The 14,890-nt window shown below is 37.5% G+C and overlaps 1 protein-coding gene and 1 non-coding gene across 26 annotated transcripts in view; one reads left to right on the forward strand and one right to left on the reverse strand.

Annotated features, from left to right (window-relative positions):
* CARF (calcium responsive transcription factor) overlaps positions 1 to 14,890 on the forward strand; it is a 101,083-nt gene that overhangs the window by 201 nt on the left and 85,992 nt on the right. For 23 of the 25 annotated variants that reach the window (XR_015255445.1, XR_015255443.1, XR_015255444.1 and 20 more), the window contains exon 2: positions 4,028 to 4,188. The gene's annotated coding sequence lies outside the window, so the exon portion shown is untranslated. Of the gene's footprint in view, positions 1 to 97; positions 764 to 4,027; positions 4,189 to 14,890 lie in introns of those variants that run through there. The other 2 variants (XM_086719323.1, XM_086719324.1) reach the window with 2 other exon arrangements.
* Positions 14,522 to 14,627, reverse strand: LOC147578629 (U6 spliceosomal RNA). Its single transcript, XR_015255726.1, has one exon. It is a non-coding gene; the product is annotated as a U6 spliceosomal RNA (small nuclear RNA).

The raw sequence follows: 14,890 nt of genomic DNA on the forward strand, positions 1-14,890 counted from the left end.
AGGCGGCGGGACTAAGGGAGTCGGAGGTTTGGCCGAGCTGTCTGCGCCCACCGTCCGGACGCTGCCTCCCAACCCCCATTTCTTTCCTCCTGCCTCTTCCTCCCGTCACCTCCTGACCCTCCTGCTCTCTGAGCAACCGCCGGTCCCCGCCCCCAACCGGGCCCGGGTGGTGCCTTCCGCGCCCCGCCTCGGGGCCTTTTCGGGGTCCCACACCATGAGGCCTACTACCCCTCTCCCAGGACTGCTCTCGCGGGCCTCGGGAAAGCAGGCTGGAGAAGGTGGAGGTTAGGTGTCTGGAGGAGGGTTGCTGAGCTTCAGGACGCGCCACCGTCGCGGAGAAGTATCCAAACGCCTGGGCGGGAGCGCCCGGTGTGTGGTCCTTTTAGCAGCCACGAGCTCCAATTTTTAGGTTTTTTGTTTTTGGTTTTTTGGTTCTTTTTGTTTTCCCTTTATGAGCCCCATTTTATCTTCTGTTTAGAAAGGGAAAGGCGTCCTCCCGTACATTCTCAGACTACGCTTTTTGACTTTTGGTGTTAAAGTTACCCAAAGGCCTATGTCTTAACTCTCAATGGTCGGGAGAATTACTCTAATTAAATTTAGTTGTTTCGCTGTGGGAGGATGGATGGAGAGATACTTTCCAGAGTTCAAAGTCACTTATTAAGTCGTTCGCCAGAAAAGCTCCAAGAGGGGGACTCCAAGAGAGAGCAGTTTAGAATCAGGCAAAACTGGATTGCAGAATTTGTGGGCAGAGCAGTATGTGCAGGTGAAGACAACTAAAGCTTTCCTTTACGTTGCTTAAATATGTGCTACAATTAAGTAGACACCTGGTATTTAAATCAACCATAGACTATGAGAAAGTATTTACACAATTGTAAGCGAAGAACAATCTTTTATTGGAAAGTAATGATAATGAAAGTAGGACTATTTTCAATTCACTCACCTTTTTAGAATGCGGCCTCTCGAACCTGAATGTTTCAAGTACATATTAAATCTCTGCCACACTTGGGTCACTGTGAGAATTAAATGCCACATAGTAAATGTTAGCTATTGTTACCATCACGATCATTTAGATGTCCAGTTTGACTAGAAGTTCTGCCAACGTGAATAAGAGAGAATCGTTTCGTGGTTAGAGGAATAAAAAAAAAAACAAAAAACCTCTATGCTGAAATCCTAGCTTGCAAATAGAAACTGTGGTCATTTAACCATGTGATTCATTGTAATGGTGAGAATGATATGCCTTAAATAAGTTAGATCACGTGAAGCTTGAACACTTTCTTAAGTGTTGCTCTTCGTATTTTCTGAATCTGGTAGTCGTGGAAAGAAATTTGACAGTTTTAAACATTCTCCTTTAGTTATAAGTGATTTTTGAGTTACAGCAGTAAAATTGCCGGAATTAAAATTCATAGGGCCTGAAATAATCTTCAAATAATTAGGTTCTTTTTCAGATAATTTTTTTACTATTGATAAAGTATTGATTAAAATGTCTTTTAAAAACATACAGGGGAGCCTGGCTAGCTCCGTCGATGCAGCATGCAGGTCTTGATCTCCGGGTTATAGGTTGTAAGTTAGAACCTCAGGCTGGGTGTAGAGATTAGCTAAAAATAAAATCTTAAGAAAAACAACAGCAAAAAACATATAGTAAGATTAATAAATTTTAGTGATTGTTATTTTGAAATTTACCATAATAAGAAAGTACAATACCTGAGGGTACAGATTGATCTTAATTTTAATTGAAAAATATGACCAGTAAGATACAGAACCTAAGTATGCTTAATAAGATAAAACTTCAATTTGCCAAGCAGAAATGTTGAATTCACTAAAATACCTGTCTTCATTTGAGACCTTCCTTTGGTTAAGGAAAATTATAAGTGTTTCAAAGCAACTCAACATCCACTGTGATGGCTTTGGTGTTTTTTCAGTAGTGACTTGTATCATACTTGGTGTTCCCTCCATGCAGTACTTAGGGTAGTTAATGCTTTTACTTTGAGTGGTCTTTTTACATTTTTTTTAATGTTTGTTTATTCTGGTGGGAGAGAGGGACAGAGCTCGAGAGGGGAAGGGCCAGAGAGAGAGGGAGACACAGAACCTGAAGCAGGCTCCAGGCTCCGAGCTGTCAGCACAGAGCCTGATGCAGGGCTCGAACTCAAGAGCTGGAGATCATGACCTGAGCCGAAGTCTGATGCTTAACCGTCTGAGCCACCCAGGTGCCCCTGAGTGTTTTTCTTAGAACGTTAACTTCAAGCTTTTTGTTCTTGATGATTTCCTACATGATTCATTTACTGTGGTCCTTGTGAAGACATATTGTTATCTAGAAAATCACAGCTTAGAAGATTTGTGTCTCTTTATTATAGGTTTCTTTTTTCAACATATAATGGCATGGTATGGTATGATCTGAAGACTGTGTATGGGCTTTGCAGTGCAGTTTGTTTTTTGGCTTTTTCCAGCTTAGTTTTGAATCTGAGCTCTAATGCTTTCTGTGATTTTAGGCAAGTTACTTGACAGCTTTGGCTTTCTTCTCTAGAGATAAAGATCCAACTGTTACTGTGAGGATTAAATGAAATAATCTGTATAGCTCTCAAAAAGCATAGAGGTAAAAAGAGGTATTATTTACAGGGTAAGAAATGGGTAGATACCAAGATTATAGGCAAATTTATAGAAGAGGGCAAACCTTAGGTAAAAGAGACATTGTGAACACTAGCTTTAAATTTAAGTGAAAAGTTAAAAATAGGTTATTGTTTATACATATTTGCATACATTTAAATTTTTGACTTAACACATTATAACTTTCCAAATCCACCTTTAAAAAAATAAATTGTTCTATCAAATATTTGTGAACTAGGAGTCTTGATTTAATTTTTGACACCACTGATTCATAGTAATTTTATATACATCATAAAAGGAGCATAAAAAGAGCATTCATTTACTTTAAAAGACAAGAATAATTTTATTTTCTAAAGTACTTTTGAGCAACATTTTTTAATGTTAATAAGTTACAAGATCTGGCACTGATATTGAATATATTTCAAGATCCTTTAAGTCTTAGGATGCTAACAAGGTACCTAGAATTAGGAAAATCTTTTAAGACTAAACTAAAAGTGGTTTCATCCTTCAGTTACCCTGTTTGGGGATTTATTCTCAGGTAATTGGTTTTAACAGATACATGTTAGTATGCAAAAGTCTTTAGAGGAAACTCAACAAAATAATCAGTTGTTAATCAGAGGTAATAGACAGAATTACCTCTAAAGTTTTGAATAAAATTCCTGTTGAACAAAATCAAAACGGTATCCCAAATAAGGTCCACAGAGATATGAGTGACTGCAGTCTGAATAGTCTTTTCCTCTCTGCCATGCATTCAATATTTATAAACAATAAAATTCCCCCTTTCCCTATAAAACATCAAACTTCTAATTTAACAGTTTTCTTCCTAATCTTTGCTTTTGATATAAGGTAAAATCCACTTTTCTAACGTGATGTGAAACATTCTAGAAAGCAATTTGCCAGCAAAATGTGTGTGCTCTGAACTCCAATCATAAACTGTGTACACATGTAATACTTTCTTCTTTGTTCTCTTTACATAATCCCAATACTATTTGCTTAAGAACTAACTTTGTCAAATCAATTCCATGATTTTATAGAGGGTGTAGTTTGGGGAGGGGAACCTTTATTATCAAGCTTTTATGGTTACAAAAAGTGCGCTGTTAGTAAATATTTCATGGGAGAAATGTACTTTACTGGAGGTCTTTGTTTTAGTAGTAGGTGTAGAATGTGAGTTGAAACAAAACCTTAGTCCAAATCCTTGATTTGGACTGAGGAAACTGAATCACACGTTAAGTCATCTACCCCTGGACACATGCAGTTATCTGTAAAGTCACTCCTGATCTTTAGTTTTCTTCAACTGAGTCAATTGATGGTTCTACTGTACTGGGCTGCTTACAGTTGTTTTATAATAAAACCTGCATAACAAAATCTAGTAGTTTTCTTTATGTGTAGAAAAAGAAAATATACATTGAATACCTTCTCATTACAGAAAAAATGCTGCTGTGAAGACATAATTATAGCTCTCACACAAATGAAGCCTATCATGATTTAGTGGCCCCGAAAGGAAGAACTTCAGTGGACAAGAGAGGGCATTTCTGGCAATAGTAGAATGCTTGAGGCCTGAATTTAAACTTGAGCAACTGCCTGAAGGTAACACTTTTATTTCAACTAATTGAAAGTAACAGCTGTGTAAAAGTTTGTACCTATTACATATTAATAAAAAGTCAAATTGCACTTTGTATATAGGTATTTCATTCTATTTGTATTTACCAGTTGGAAGAAAGCATTTTATACCTAGCTACTTGATATCTTCATCCTTAAAAACTTCACTTTGACATAGTTAATTGAAAGCTATGGATGATAATTTCCAGCATGTACTGACATTGAAGTTAGTTGGGAAAATGTCACCCTGCAGTTGTCAGGGTTGAAAAGTGTAATGCAAAGTGAAGGGGCAAGTAAGGGAGGAAGGAGTAATACTTTTGCTTCATTCAGATTTTGTCTTTTGAAAAGGATGTCTGTAACATAGAAATGTACTTTCAGCCTCTGGTTCAATAGTAGGTTAGTCAATAGATATTGAAATCCATTTTTCCATGTAGAAACTACTTTAAGTAGTATTTTCCCAATGTAACACAAAAAAACTTCTTTAACCTATCGTGTAGATGTACATACTGAAAGGAAAATCTTGAGTTTTGAGTTCCCAAAAGATAGTATAAAAAGAAATTATTTTTGGCAAAATCTCAGTGTGAGCAAAGCCCTGAAGTAGGTGGTTTATGTTTGACAGTGTTCCTCTGTTAACAACATCCCCACCACCATCCTGTCCTCTTCATTGCAGTGTTTAGCTCAGACCTCTGCAAAATCCCTTTTACATGTTCTGAGCTTCAAGTGTACTTGCTTTCTCATCTCCAAATTAAACTTTGCAGGGTAGCTGTTCTTAACTTTTCTTAAAGGAAGAAAGCTATCCTTACATAAATTTACACTAATTTGTTAATGGCTGATACTCTGTCCAGAGTTTTTTCTTTTTAACAGAAAATGCTTATTAACTCCAGTGAAAATTTCAGCTAGGGTAAGAGAAAGCAAATAAAATGAAAAAAAAAAAAAAAAGGCCAATAGGGTTAATTTGTGATGGGATCAGGGCAGCTGTTAGGAAACTGGGAGTAAGTTTTTAGAATTCTTTCCCCTAAACTATTTGCACTTTGCACTTCTTCTTCCCAAGCTCCACTTTTGAATCTATTTGCAGAATGTTTTCTCAGTGACTGCAGTGCCTGCAAGATTAGAACTCTAGCTTTTTCATGGGATCAGAGATGTTTAGATTGTTTACAGGAGGGCTTTGGAGCTTTAGGGACTGACTCTAATTGAATTTCAACCAAGAAAAGTTGAGAACAATAATGAACAAAGAATTTTTTTTACCATCTAGAATTTGTTAACCTATCAGAAAAAAGGAAAAAGATTTAAAGCCATGATTAATGAAGGAAGGAAGGAGTTTTGTTACCTTGAAAGAGTTCCTATAGTAATAATAAAGAGTGGGCTTTGGGATCAGCACCTGTAGGCTTGAGTCCTTGCTCAGCCACTTAGTGTATTTGTAATCTTGGGAAAGTTACTTCATTGCCTGAGTTTTATTTCCTTTTATGTAAATTGGAGCAAATAACTGAATCACTTGCTGTTGTTGAAAGGACTGTTGAAAGGATTATATAAAATGACAGATAGAAAACACTTAGCATAGTGCTTTACCATAGTGCTCAATAATTGATAACCTTGAGCAGTAAGCCTCAATTTCCTTTTCTGTAAAATGGTGATAATAGGTTCTACATCACAGAATAGTAGAGTGATTATTAATAATCCTAGCTAGTAATTAAGTATAATAAACATTCAATAGACATTAAATTTTATAGTTATGACAAATTCATAATCTTCATCTATTTTGTCATTGATAGTGCTTCATATTTAAACTCAAAAAACTCTCTAAAATATTTCTTAATATTGATGTCATCATATTTAGCCAGTGAATATTTCAATATATTTAATTTGCTTTAAAAAATTATATTGTAGGGGCGCCTGGGTGGCGCAGTCGGTTAAGTGGCCGACTTCAGCCAGGCCACGATCTCGCGGTCCGTGAGTTCGAGCCCCGCGTCGGGCTCTGGGCTGATGGCTCAGAGCCTGGAGCCTGTTTCTGATTCTGTGTCTCCCTCTCTCTCTGCCCCTCGCCCGTTCATGCTCTGTCTCTCTCTGTCCCAAAAATAAAATAAATAAACGTTGAAAAAAAATTAAAAAAAAAAAAATTAAATTGTATTCTGGACACCAGTTATTACAGTTTTAATACATCTCTCAGTAGGACTTCATTTTCAGTTGAATCTAACATAAGAATTTTCTTTTTGAATAGTATTCTTTTATTTTTCTACTCTATACATTGGAAGTCAGTCAATAAACAATAAATGAATTAAAAAAAAATTTAATGCTTATTTATTTTTGAGAGAGAGAATGCGAGTGGTGGAGGGGGTAGAGAGAGAGAGAGGGAGACACAGAATCCGAAGCAGGCTCCAGGCTCTGAGCTGCCAGCACAGAGCCCGACGCAGGGCTTGAACCCACGAACTGTGAGATCATGACCTGAGCTGAAGTCAGACACTCAACCGACTGAGCCACCCAGGCGCCCCAACAATAAATGAATTTTAAACATTATCAGGAAAATCAACTGTTAACAAAAATCTTAGAACTGGGTGGGATCTTAGGGATCATCAGGACCAACTCTTCATTTTAAAGAACTAGAAATTCAAGTTCAGAAAAGTTCAGTTTGGATATTTTTCATCAAATCTAGACTGACTCCATGTACTCTACTACATTTATGAAATGTGTAAATTTTTAAATAATACTGAAATGAGAGTCTATTAGGCATCTTAAAGTATACAATTTTAAAATTTTTTCAAAGACTGTATAGAAAAGTATATTTAGAAGTTTAATACTGGGGCACCTGGGTGGCTCAGTCGTTTGAGCGTCTGATTTTGGTTTAGGTCATGATCTCACAGTTTGTGAGTTCAAGCCCTGCACTGGCTCACTGCTGTCAGTGCAGAGCCTGCTTCAAATCCTTTCTTCCCCTTTCTGTCCCTCCCCTGCTCACCCTCTCTCTCTCAAAAATAAATTAAACCTAAAAAAAAAAAAAGTTTCATACTAAGCCCAGATAAGTTTTGATTATATCAATTAGATGACTGATGTTTAACAGATCTTTGCCCTAAAGAACCAACGAATTTGGGGCACCTGAGTTGCTCTGTCCAACTCTTGATTTCAGCTCAGGTCATGATCTTGTGGTTCATGGGTTCAAGCCCCGCATTGGGCTCTGCGCTGATAGCATATAGCCTGCTTGGGATTCTCTGTCTCCCTCTCTGCCCCTCCCCTGCTTGCATGCTTGCATGTGTACGCTCTTTCGCTCTCTTTCTCTCGGTCTCTCTTTCTTACTCAAAATAAGGCTTAAAAAAATGGGGTGCCTGGGTGGCTCAGTCGGTTTGGGGGCCCGACTTCAGCTCAGGTCATGATCTCACAGCTCATGGGTTTGAGCCCCACATCAGGTTCTGTGCTGACAACTCAGAGCCTGGAGCCTGCTTTGGATTCTGTGTCTCCCTTTCTCTCTGTCCCTACCCTGCTCATGCTCTCTTTCTCTCAAAAATAAAATAACCATTAAAAAAAAAAAAAAAAAAAGAACCAACGGGTTTATATTTAGGTGAAATTTTGGCCTTCATTTGCATGATTATAGGTAGTAAAAATTATTTATTTAACACTGAACAGTGTATTGGGAACTGCATGATGCCCTTTGCATACATTATTTTATTTAATCTTTATAACAACCCTGTGAGGTAGATGAATATTATTCCTATTTTGCAGATGAGAAAACTAAAGCTCAGAGTGGTTAACTAATTTGACAAATAAGCGTAAAGTTGATTTTCAGATTCCTACCATATAACTACGGAACAGTTCAACTATTTTATACAGTTTTACTAACAAAACTCTGTTTTTATTTGAAAATTTAATGAAAATATATTTTCTTGTGTATCCTAATTCCAACATTGTCCGAATTGTGGTAACTTAACCTAAAGTTTCAAGATAATTTTGGAATTCATGTACTGTTATTTGTTATTGGCTTTAGTTTACATTCTTTTTTTTTTTTTAAACTAAAGGGCTTTATTTTTTTGCATAGTTTTAGACTTATGGAAAAATCAAGCAGGGTATACAAAGATTTCCATATTCTTACACCGCTCACTTCTTTCCTCTACCTGCTAGCACACAGTTGTCTGTGTTGCTAGCATTTCGCATTAGTGTGGTACATTTCTTTCTTTTCTTTTTTTCTTTTTTTTTTTTTAGGTTTTATTTATTTATTTTGGAGGGCTTGAGCTCACAACCCTGAGATCAAGAGTTGCATGCTTCACCTACTGAGCCAGCCAGCCAGGCACTCTTAGAGTCCTATATTTCATAAGGTTAATGAACCCATATTGATATGTTATTATGAACAATAGTCTAGTTTACATTAAAGTTCACTATTTGTGTTGTATATTTTTATAGATTTTGACAAAATCCATTTCAAAATGTCATGTATCCACCATCAGAATTGTTTCATCACCATAAAAATCTCTCAACCTCTGGCAACTATTGATGTTACTGTGTCTATACTTTTTCAAGAATGTCATATATTTGGGGTGCTTGGGTGTCTCAGTCAGTTGAGCATCCTACTCTTGATTTCAGCTTAGGTCATGATCTCAGGATTTGTGAGTTCCAGCCCCATATCAGGTTCTGTGCTGACTGTGCAGAGCCTGGTTGGGATTCTTTCTTTCCCTCTGTCTCGGCCCCTCCACTGCTCGTGCACTCTCTCTCTCAAAATAAATAAAATTAAAACAAATTTTTTTTAAATGTCATATATTTGGAATCACATAGCCTTTTCAGAGTGACTCCTTTCACTTATAAGTATGTATTTAAGGTTTCTCCATGTCTTTTTGTGGCTTAATAGCCTTTTTTTTAAATTGAAGTATAGTTGACATATAATAGTTTCAGGCGTATAGCCTAGTGATTTGACAATTAAAAACATTGCAAAATGCTTACTGTGATAAATGTAGGTACCATCTATCATACAGAGTTATTACAATATTATTGACTGTATTCTCTGTGCTGTACTTTTTATCCTCATGACTTTTCTGTGGGTGTGACTTGTTTTATAACTGGAAGTTTGTATCTTCCAATTCCACATATAAGACAGGTCGCAGGGCATTTGCTTTTCTCTAGCTAGCTGTGTATCTTCTTTAGTAAAGTGTTTAATTCAAATATTTTGGCTACTTTTTATTGGGTTGCTGTCTTATAATTAGGTTGAAACAGTTCTTTACAGAGTTGGAATACAAATTCCTTTATCAGGCATGTGTTTTGCAAATATTTTCTCCCAAACTGTCATGAGCAAAAGTTTTTAATTGTGATAAAGTCCAATTTGTAGACTTATATTTCATGCTTTTTGAGTCATGTTTAAGATATTTTTGCCAAACCCAGGCACCTGGGTGGCTTGGTAGGTTAGGCATTCAACTCTTGATCTCGGCTCAGGTCATGATCTTGCAGTTCGTGGGTTCAAGCCCCACATCGGGCCCTGTGCTGACAACGCAGAGCCTGCTTGGGATTCTCTGTCTCTGTCTCTCTCTCAAAAATAAATAGCTAGACTTAAAAAAAAAAGATATCTTTGCTAAACCCAGGGTCACAAAGATTTTCTCATATGTTATCTAGAAGTTTTATAGTTTTACAGGCCATGATCCATGATTCAAGTCAATTTTTTTTAATATGGTTTGAGGTATTGGTCAATGTTTATTATTTTGCATATAGCTATTGTTTTAGCTGCATTTGTTGAAAAGACTGTCCCTTTTCTCTTAAGTACCTTGGCACTTTTATCAGAAAGCAATTGACTATATGCATGGAGGTCTGTTTCTGGATTCTTCTGTCTCATTGATCTATTTGTCTTTAACACTAATACCATAGCATCTTGATCATTCTAGCTTCATAACAAGTCTTGAAATCAGGTAGAATTCCAAATCTTTTATTCTTTTCCAAAGTCGTTTTGGCTGTCTTAACCTTTGACTTTTCATATGAAGTTTAGAATCAGTTTGTCAATTAAAAAAAAAAAAAGGCCTGCTGGAATTGGGATTGGGATTGTAGGCAATTGATTGTAGATCAGTTTGGTTATTTTAACAATACTGAGTCATCCATTCCATAAACACACAGTATGTAACTTTTATCCTTTTAGGTCTTTTTTAATTTCTCCCATCTAAGTTTTATAGTCTTCAGTGCATACATCTTCCATATATTTTGTTAACTTTATCCCTAAAATTTTCATATTTTTTATGCCATTGTGCTATTTTAGGTAGTTGGTATCATACTCATACTGTATACAAAATTCTAACTTAGTCTCCACATTGGATTTACTTAAAAGCCAATGACATACTTCGTTTGATGAGATGCATTATTTTTATTATATGTTGCTGGATTTTGTTCACTGAGATTTTATTTAAGGCTTATTTATATGTTTATGATTGTTTCAAAGTACTCTTATTTCTCTTTAGATATGGTGAGGTCAACGAATCAGGAGGTGATTGCCACTGAAAATTAAGATAGTTTATTACTCACAGTTCCAAAGAAGAGGGTAGGCATGCCACATAGGGCCACAAAAGAAAATATCAAGGTCAGTAGCAGGCACAAAGAGAGAAGATATCAAATCCTGGATATCATCACATGATATAATTTCATCTACAGTATTATTCCCGTACCTAAAAACACACCAAAAATTTTTTAAATAAATCTCTAGTCCACATTCATATTTTCCTGACTGCCACATATACATAACACACACACATACACACACATGTATATACTTATATATGTATATGTTTTTTTCTTTTTGGTAATAAATTTAAAAAGCTGAGGTGAAATTCATGTAACTTAAAATTAATCATTTTAGATGAACAATTTCGTGGCATTTTCTACATTCACAGTTTTATGTAAATACCACCTCTATCTAGTTCTAAAATATTTTCATCAACCCCAAATAAAATCTTGTGCCCAATTGACAGTTTTTCCCTATACTCCTCCCACCCCCCAGACCTTTGTCACCTACTAACCTGATTTCTGTTTTTATGGATTTACCCCTTCTGGATATTTTTATATGAATGGAATTATGTAATATATGAGAGTTTGTGTCTGGCTTCTATCACTTAGTATGTTTTTGAGATTCATCTATATTGTAGCATGTATACATGCTTCATTCCTTTTTATGGCTGAATACCATTTATAAGGGCATAGCACATTTTATTTATCTGTTCATGAGCTGATGAAAATTAGAGTTGTTTCCACTTTTGGTTCTTTTTTTTTTTTTTTTTTTTTCATTTTTTAACACTTACTCATTTGAGAGAGGGAGAGCACGAGGAGGGAGGGACAGAGAGAGAGGGAGACACAGAATCCGAAGCAGGCCCCAGGCTCTGGGCTGTCAGCACAGAGCCCAATGCGGGGCTCATACCCACAAACCGTGAAATCATGACCTGAGTTGAAGTCGAATGCTTAATCGACTGAGCCACCCAGGTGCTCCTCCACTTTTTGGTTCTTATGAAAATTGCTGCTATGAGCGTCCGTGTACAAATTTATGTTTGAACACTGATTTTCATTTCTTTGGGGTATATACCTAGAGTGGAATTGCTGTCATATGGTCATTCTATGTTTAACTTCTTAAGGAACTGCCAAACTTTTGCACAGCACCTTCACCATTTTACATACCCATCAGCAATGCACGAGGGTTCCAATTGCTCTATATCCTCATCAACTCTTGTTTTCTTTTTTCTTTTTAATTTTTTTTTTTTTTTTTTCCAACGTTTATTTATTTTTGGGACAGAGAGAGACAGAGCATGAACGGGCGAGGGGCAGAGAGAGAGGGAGACACAGAATCGGAAACAGGCTCCAGGCTCTGAGCCATCAGCCCAGAGCCCGACGCGGGGCTCGAACTCACGGACCGCGAGATCGTGACCTGGCTGAAGTCGGACGCTTAACCGACTGCGCCACCCAGGCGCCCCAACTCTTGTTTTCTTTTTTAAAAAAATCTGTGGTTGGGGCACCTGAATGGCCCAGTTGGTTGATCATCCAACTCTTGATTTCGGTTCAGGTCATGATGGCAGGGTTGTGGGATTGAGCCCCACATCGAGCTCCCTGCTGAGCATGGAGCCTGCTTGGGATTCTCTCTCTCTCTCTCTCTCTCTCTCTCTCTCTCTCTGTCCCTCTGCCCCTTTCCACCACTCCTACGCATTCTCTCTCGCTCAAACAAAATAAATATAGTTATTCTAGTGGGTGTCAACTGGTATCTCATTGTTGCTTTGATTTGCATAATCCTGATGACTAATGACCATAAACATCTTTCTTTTTTTTTTTTTAATGATTATTTATTTTTGAGACAGAGGAAGAGTGAGCACGGGGAAGGGGCAGAGAGAGAGGGAGACACAATCTGAAGCAGGCTCCAGGCTCTGAACTGTCAGCACAGAGCCCCACATGGGGCTGGAACTCATGAACTGTGAGATCATGACCTGAGCCAAACTGAGACGTTTAACTGACTGCGCCACCCAGTCGCCCCTTCTCTCAGTTTTTTTTTTTTAATCTTAAAGTATCTTTCTCTCCCCCTGCTTTGTGAAAAAATAGTTTTGAACATATATAATCATATACTGATTATCACTTTTTTTAATTCTCATGACTTCCACCATTGTTGCTACTGAGTAGTCTGCTTTCTATCTAATGTCAGTACTCTGTGGGTGATCTGATCACTCTAGCTACATTTTAATTTTTTTTTTTGTTTATTTATATGAGAGAGAGTGAGCTCCGCGCAGGGTAGGAGCAGAGAGAGAGAGAGAGAGGGAGATACAGAATCCGAAGCAGGCTCCAGGCTCCAAGCTGTCAGCACAGATCCCTATGCAGGGCTCAAACTCACTGAACCATGAGCCGAAGTTGGACCTTGACAGAGCCACCCGGGCACTCTGTCTCTCTGGCTACATTTTAGATTTTGCTTTCTCTTTAGAATTTTGTGCCTTTACTACACTGGGTGTGGATTTCTTCTGATTTATTTTGGTACATTTTGTGCTTTATCTGTGGATCCATGTATTCAGTTTTGAAAAATTGATAGCCATTATCTCTTCAAATATTCTCTGATCCATTTTCTCTTTTCTGTTTTTCTGAGACTCCAGTTATAAATTTACCATGCTTATTCTATTTTTCCTAGTTTTAGGTCTCTCTTTCATTTTTTTTATCTTCTATTTTTACTATGATGCATTCTGGGTAATTTTTTAAAAATCTGCCTTCTAATTTAGTAGTTCTTTCTTCTGCATCTAACCTTCTATTTAATGTTTCCAACTTACATTTTTTTTTTTTATTTCTGAAAGTTCTGTTTGGTTCTTTTTCATATTAAACTTTTCAGTCTCTTGTTTGTTTATTCCTGTGATTCACTTATGTTTATTTCTTTGAACGTTAAATGATAACTTTATGTTCACTATTAGATTGTCCCAATACTTGAAGTCCGTAGTGAGTGTCTTTGGTGTTTTTGGCACTCTGATTATAAGCTTATATTTAATATTAATGTGGAAGGAAACTAATGCTTTGGTTGGGTTTGTGTTCCTCCAAATAATAACTCTATTTGTTTGTACTAGAAGCCAGGCTAAACTATTGTCTCAGGACCTTTCAGGTTCCTAGTCCTATTTTGGGAGTTTTTGAGTTCTCCTCCCCCAGGAGCTGCTTATCTAAGCCTGGGTTTCCCAACCATAAAACCTGTGTATTAGCACTGCTCTTGCAAAAATTTTCCTCTTTGCTTGTGCTTATTACTTGGGTTTTAGCTCACAGCTTTTGCTTTTTGTTTTGGAGGGGGAAGAGACATAAGGGAGAACAGGGAGTGACCTTTTTTTTTTAAACGTTTATTTATTTTTGAGACAGAGACAGAGCATGAACGGGGGAGGGACAGAGAGAGAGGGAGACACAGAATCGGAAGCAGGCTCCAGGCTCTGAGCCATCAGCCCAGAGCCCGACGCGGGGCTCGAACTCACGGACCGCGAGATCGTGACCTGAGGTGAAGTCGGACGCTTGGCCAACTGAGCCACCCAGGCGCCCCAACAGGGAGTGACCTTTGATTTTTGATACTTCCTATAGTAGCTCCGTGTAGCACAAAATATTCTGTTTTAGATCAACTTTGTATTTTTTTGTTTTCTAGCAAGAGAGCCTTCTATATTATCCAATCTGCTATATTGCCATTAGTGGGGCTTTCTTTTTATTTTATTTTTTTATTTTATTTTTTTTTATGAAGTGTAGCTTTTTATTTTTTTATTTTTTTTCAATATATGAAATTTATTGTCAAATTGGTTTCCCTACAACACCCAGTGCTCATCCCAAAAGGTGCCCTCCTCAATACCCATCACCCACCCTCCCCTCCCTCCCACCCCCCATCAACCCTCAGTTTGTTAAAAATATGGAACGCTTCACGAATTTGCTGTCATCCTTACGCAGGGGCCATGCTAATCTTCTCTGTATCGTTCCAATTTTAGTATATGTGTTGCCGAAGCGAGCACTTCCTTTTTATTTTATTTTATGTTTTTTAATTTTTTTTTAATGTTTATTTTATTTTTGAGACAGAGAGAGATAGAGCATGAATGGGGGAGGGGCAGAGAGAGAGGGAGACACAGAATCGGAAGCAGGCTCCAGGCTCTGAGCCATCAGCCCAGAGCCTGACGCGCGGGGCTTGAACTCAGGAACCATGAGATCGTGACCTGAGCTGAAGTCGGACGCTCAACCGACTGAGCCACCCAGGCACCCCTCTTTTTATTTTTTAAAC

This window comes from Puma concolor, chromosome C1 (genome assembly GCF_028749965.1).
Source record: "Puma concolor isolate L17-30 chromosome C1, mPumCon1.1.hap2, whole genome shotgun sequence".
In the NCBI taxonomy this organism is placed as follows: Eukaryota; Metazoa; Chordata; class Mammalia; order Carnivora; family Felidae; genus Puma; species Puma concolor.